This window comes from Pezoporus occidentalis, unplaced genomic scaffold, assembly GCF_034315485.1.
Source record: "Pezoporus occidentalis ecotype Australia unplaced genomic scaffold, CSIRO_AGI_Poc_V1 ctg4, whole genome shotgun sequence".
NCBI lineage: Eukaryota > Metazoa > Chordata > Aves > Psittaciformes > Psittacidae > Pezoporus > Pezoporus occidentalis.
The window spans coordinates 28,871,938-28,877,937 of NW_026915724.1; the positions used below are offsets into that span (position 1 = coordinate 28,871,938).

At 39.5% G+C, this 6,000-nt stretch overlaps 1 long non-coding RNA gene across 3 annotated transcripts in view; it reads right to left on the minus strand.

Annotated features, from left to right (window-relative positions):
• Positions 1-4,067, minus strand: part of LOC134171170 (uncharacterized) — a 40,302-nt gene extending 36,235 nt beyond the window's left edge. For 2 of the 3 annotated variants that reach the window (XR_009967531.1, XR_009967530.1), the window contains exon 1: positions 3,465-4,067. This is a non-coding gene — a long non-coding RNA (uncharacterized LOC134171170). The remainder of the gene's footprint in view (positions 1-3,464) is intronic. The other variant, XR_009967532.1, reaches the window with a different exon arrangement.
• Positions 4,068-6,000: the final 1,933 nt, after the last annotated feature.

Below are 6,000 nucleotides of genomic sequence, written 5' to 3' on the forward strand. Positions count from 1 at the left end.
TACCTCCTGGGCATGACGTGCTGTGGTATGGAATACCTCTTTGGTCAGTTTGGGTCAGGTGTCCTGTCTCTGCTTCCTCCTGGCTTCCCCTCCTCCCTGGCAGAGCATGAGGCTCACAAAGTCCTTGTCCAAACCAAAACATCCTTGTTATCAGCTCTGTTCCTGAGGCGAAAGTCAAAACACTGCACCAGCTACCAAGAAGGAGAAAAATGACTGCTACTGCTGAACCCAGGACAACCTCCTGAGCATCACATCACACTATGATTATACAGCAAATTTCAAGCAGTCACATTGCAGAGTCTGTTTTCAATGTCACTACCTATAGAAAGCCCTACATTTGATATTGTATAATTTCGCAAGACGTCTCCACATTAGTGAGCAACGAGATCTCAGAAGGAAATGTTCAAGGGATTTTTCCAGTTGGGGAAACATTAATACATACTCACAGGCTGTCACTTATTTTCTGCACAGCTTCAATGCTTCTATACATGACAACTAAACCATTTTTGTGTTTAAAATTAGTAACATGCACAAGTATCTGTCTGGATCAGACCAAAAATATGGGCAGCACAGTGACCCTGTTAAATGGTTTAACACACACATTCACAAAAGCCACCAAGGCCTTTGGGAAAGTTGCAGGGCTCCCAAGTTACTGTTATTGCAGCTGCCATCACATTTTTTATTTTACAGAAGATACACTGACATCAATTATATCATTTAGTCAGTTTATGTGATTACTTAACTCCACACATTTAACACTCTGCTGGCATATTCAAATGGCTAAGATAATTTTACTCCTAAAAAAATAAGTAAAAAAATGTTGATGGCGTCCAGTTCAACATAAACCCATCATCTTCCTCTCCAGAGATACTTCTACATCAATGACAAATAATGAGTTTTATTATATCCTAGGTCACTGGTTTTGTGCTCTAGGGTGATGTTCATGAGCTGCTTTTAAAAGGACCATCAAAGACAAGAAAATCTTATTTCTACTAGAATTTTATGTACAAACCCATAGGATAGAATTTTGAAATAAATGCAAGAACGGTCAAGCAGACAATAAATGCAATGCTCTGCACACCACCTTGATCTAAGTTGGTATAACACTAAAACATATAGTTTTACTGCTGAAGGAAAACATCTTCAGAAATGGAAGACCACATTCTCATTTGCACAATTTTCCATTTGTAATACAGCCGTGTTCTGCAATTCATATGTTTTGAACACTTTCCCATAGCTGTATCTTCATCAGAGTCAAACATGACCTTCTAAATATGCTCTAACTCTTCAAACATTATTCAGAAACAACTCAATTTAAATCAGCAGAGCTGTCTGCAGATCAACATGCAGCTGAGCTGGATAAAAGAAACAGGTCTTTGCATATCTAATTGTTTAGTACCTCATAGCTTAGAATGAAAATAGGATAGAGGCTCATGTATGAATTATTCCTTCCAACAGGAAAAGAACTAAAAGAACACACACACGCTTGCTTCATTCTTTCTTTCCTTTTCTCTTTCTTCCTTACTTTCTTTCTTCCTTCCTTACTTTCTTCCTTCTGCTAAGAACACTATAATTTCAAGGAATGCATTATTGTTTCCTTTTCACGTTTCTCCTCTGCATGTAGAAAGATGCAGTACAGATGGACTAAACATGAAAAAACTTGAGCCACTGAACTCAAGCAATCTATAAATTCTTGTGGAAACTAAAATCATAGAATCATAGCATAGTTAGGGTTGGAAAGGACCTTAAGATCATCTAGTTCCAAAACCCCCTTACCATCTCACTCAAGGCTTCATACAACCTGATCTTGAACACTGCCAGGGATGGAGCATTCCTCCCTGGGCAACCCATTCCAGTGCCTCACCACCCTAACAGGAAAGAATTTCCTCTTTATATCCAATCTAAACTTCCCCTGTTTAAGTTTTAACCCGTTACCCCTTGTCCTGTCACTACATTCCCTAATGGAGAGTCCCTCCTCAGCATCCCTATAGGCCCCCTTCAGATACTGGAAGGCTGCTATGAGGTCTCCACGCAGCCTTCTCTTCTCCAGGCTGAACAGCCCCAACTTTCTCAGCCTGTCTTCATACGGGAGGTGCTCCAGTCCCCTGATCATCCTCGTGGCCCTTCTCTGGGCTTGTTCCAACAGTTCCATGTCCTTTTTATGTTGAGGACACCAGAACTGCACACAATACTCCAGGTGAGGTCTCACAAGAGCAGAGCAGAGAGGCAGGATCACCTCCTTTGACCTGCTGGTCACACTACTTTTGATGCAGCCCAGGATACAGTTGGCTTTCTGGGCTGCTGCCTGCTCATGTTCATTTTCTCATTGACCAGCACCCCTAAGTCGTTCTCCACAGGGCTGCTCTGAATCTGTTCTTTGCCCAACCTGTAGCTATGCCTGGATTGCTCCAACCCAGGTGTAGGACCTTGCACTTGTCATGGTTAAACTTCATGAGGTTGGCATCAGCCCACCTCACAAGTGTGTCAAGGTCCCTCTGGATGGCATTCCTAAAAAATCATTAATTACTTCAAAGGCTTCCTTTTCCCTCTACCCCTTCGTATTACAAATTGAGAATAACACAGAGCTTGCTCTCATAAATGACAACATGTCAAAAATCCTAAAGAAAGACTGGTCAAAAGACAGCCCAAAACTCTAATTCAGCTTATAGTTAAGAAAATTATACAACCCGACTTCCAGAAGGAGGAAGCAGAATTGATTCACACACTTCCCAAAAGTTAGGGAGTGAGATACAAAATCTAGAAGCATGTCTAAAGATTTTGCAAAACCATTTGCAATGCAAGGATTTACTGCTATTACACATTCTACCAAAGCTCACCAGTTCAGAAATTTATTAGAAACTGAAAAACTTGTTGGACAACAAAAAGAAAACACAGTTTCAGTAAGGAGGAAATCGCTATAAAAATAGCTTATAAAGGATCATATTTTAATGAAACAATGAATTTAGTCTTTTCTTAGACTTTACATAAGCAAAATTGAAAGTTCAGATGAGACACAGGCAGTGAGTTCTCCCACATGAAGAAGGCACAACCCAACCTAGGTGCAATGTCAGTGCACATTGCCCAGGGAGGACTCACAAGCCTGTAAATTGTTTTTAATCACTGCTAAATTAATTTGTTGGAATTCTGCAACTATTTTACTTACACACATACACCCCCTTCCAAGTTCATTGATGCAGAGCAGCTTCTGCAGGCTGAGCAGCTGAGAGTCAGAGGAAGAGAAACAATGACCTGAAGTTTTTCTTATTTTGTTTCAAATGACACACTGAGGGTGTGGAGTGGGTTAAATGTATCAATATCATGAAGAGCAATAGTCTGCCAATCTGATTAAAAGCATTAGTTTTGGATTTGAAGCCTTGCAAAAGGCTATAACTTACACAGTAAGAAAACTGACAAAATACTTCTATTTGGTTCTTACAAGATAATGGAAGCAGTAATTTGTTTACCAAGATACATACAGTGTTGCAACTCCTGCACCAAGAAGTAGTTTGTTTCCAGGACTTAAATTTCACTACCTGGCAAAGAAAAAGAGATGTGGAGGCTTCTCCAGTACATATCCTCTACCTTTAAAAAAAAACAAAAATGCAAGGTTGTTTATTCTTAGGTATACACACATAAAATGGTTTCAGATTCTATTTGCTCTATTCTGTTTCACCCTTATCTCTCCCATCTCTCAGAAATTTCTGCCCAAACACCAACATGAAGCAAGGAACTGTCTAGTCAACCAACGTAGGCCACGTGATAAAGCAGAAAGAAAAACAGTTTTCCTGCTATTTGCTATGGCTGCTCCATTTCTACCTGTCTAGACACCATTCCAAATACACCCATATAATCCATACCCTGCTCCCATCCCCCCAGGAAAAATCAATAACACCTCCAATATCCCATACAACAAGAAAATAACGAAACATTCTTGAAAATCTCTGAAAGCACCGGTGTGCGTTGCAAGGCTATCTCTGAATCCATGCAGAAATACCTAAATTTTGACACTTAAAAATTTGTTTTCATTGCATACAAGTGGTCTGGTCAATGACTAAACTTCAAGGTCATCATAGTATTGAGTTATCCTCTTGATGGCTCCTAATTCAAAGACAAGCAGAATTACACAAGGAGCTTGTAATCAAGAGCTGCATTACATGGGATGATGATGATCATTTCATCCACTATTGCACTTTTCCTAAAGTGCAGGACTGGAAATAAAAAAGAAAAAGCCATTTTCCCAGTTCTGTTCCATCTTATATAGATTGTAATCACCAATCAGAAAGATGCACCTTTTACCATTTCTTTTTCTCAATACTATTCTGAATAATCAGTAGACATTGTCAACTGCTAAATGCTCCTGAAGGCATAACTGAGGACAGGAAAAATAATCTTGATTAACTGCATGGTCGCATCTGTCTCCCCCAGACATCCAAAGCAGGCAATTCTGTCATGCAATGTGATAAGCAGCATCTTGTAAAAGAAAATAAAAGAAAAAAAAATCAAAAAATACCAACAAACAAAAAATAGAATATTATCTAATTGGACACAAGCTTTCATCCGTCAAATGTGGAGACAGTTGAGAAAGAGTCAAGACTTGAAGTTAATTTGTCCATTCCTTTCGTAGTGTGAGAGACAATCACAAACTATCTACATCATTATAAAAGTATGAAATATAGCAGACAACAGCTTATTGGTTTAAGAGTAGGTAAAATAAATAACAATAGCAGCTTAATTCCTAGTTCCACAGTTACCATTGCCCCTTATTTTCCCTTCTCATGACTTTTATAAGATGCTTCATTTAGAAAAGATTACATCTAAGCCAGCTCTCTTCCCACTATCAAGCAGGAAGGAAAAGAGCACAGTCGCTGCATTAGCATCTACCAAGTTCCTGCAGGCAGCTTCAGGTAGAACAGATTAAAGGCAAACACTTGCACAAAGATTTGTCAGCAAGAAGTTCTTAAACAACATGAATTAAAATGACTGCTTGGTAGATGGGATAGCAGTCTTAAACCCAAAAACCACAAATCTGAGACATCACCCAGTTATGAAATATTTATCCCTGCTACACCTCGGTGAAGTTACCCATCACTGAAAATGGTCCCAGCTATCCATCAGCCAGATTCTTGCACTTCAAAAGCAACTTGCTGATCATCAAATGACTTCTTGCCGCCTGTCCGGCAGACCCTGGAACATCCCGCACAGCAACACACCAGCTTTCCTCCTTTTGCTGAAGAGGCTGGGGATGTTCAAAAAGCAGGATTACCAGAAACTTCCCCCTGATCACTTCCTCTTCCCAATCACATTCCTTCCAAAAAATTGTCACTGAAACAACCAATCAGCCGTTCCACAGAGTTCTCATTTTCCTGCAGAGATTTGAGTTTTTCAGTCATTCTTCTCACCAAGTCAACTCTAACATAACATTTTAACTCTGAACTCAGCACTTGGCTTCAATTTAAAACAGTGATTGATCCTAAAAATGTCACAATGCAAAAACATGAATTTACAAAACAAATGGTTTCAAATTGTGATGAGATTCAGACTTTAAAAAAGTTTAATTTCTCACAAGAGCACATCTTTCCAGACCACGCAACTTCAGTGGCTTCAGTGCTGTTCTAACTATCTCAAGGAAGCCTGAATAAACTCTGGAAACCCTTGACTGTTCCATAAGCACTAACTTAATTCTTAAGATATTCTCAAATAAAAGTATGAAAACAAGGATGATGAGAAGGTTAAACTCATGCAGTGTCACAGAAAAGCCTCTGTGAAGATGAAAAGTTCAGAGAAATACCTGCTTGCTCTCCATCTCTTTCTCCAGATCAGCTTTTCAGAAAGCAGTCTGCATACCCCTAGGAAACACTGCACTACACTGTCAATGTCACCACTGAGTTCATATGAGAAATTCACTTTTGAACAGGATATCCCAGTGATCCCCACTTTTTATGCCTTGATTTAATTCTTAAAGTGGTTGTAGAGCACATGAGCTCATTTCCTCTCAGGTGA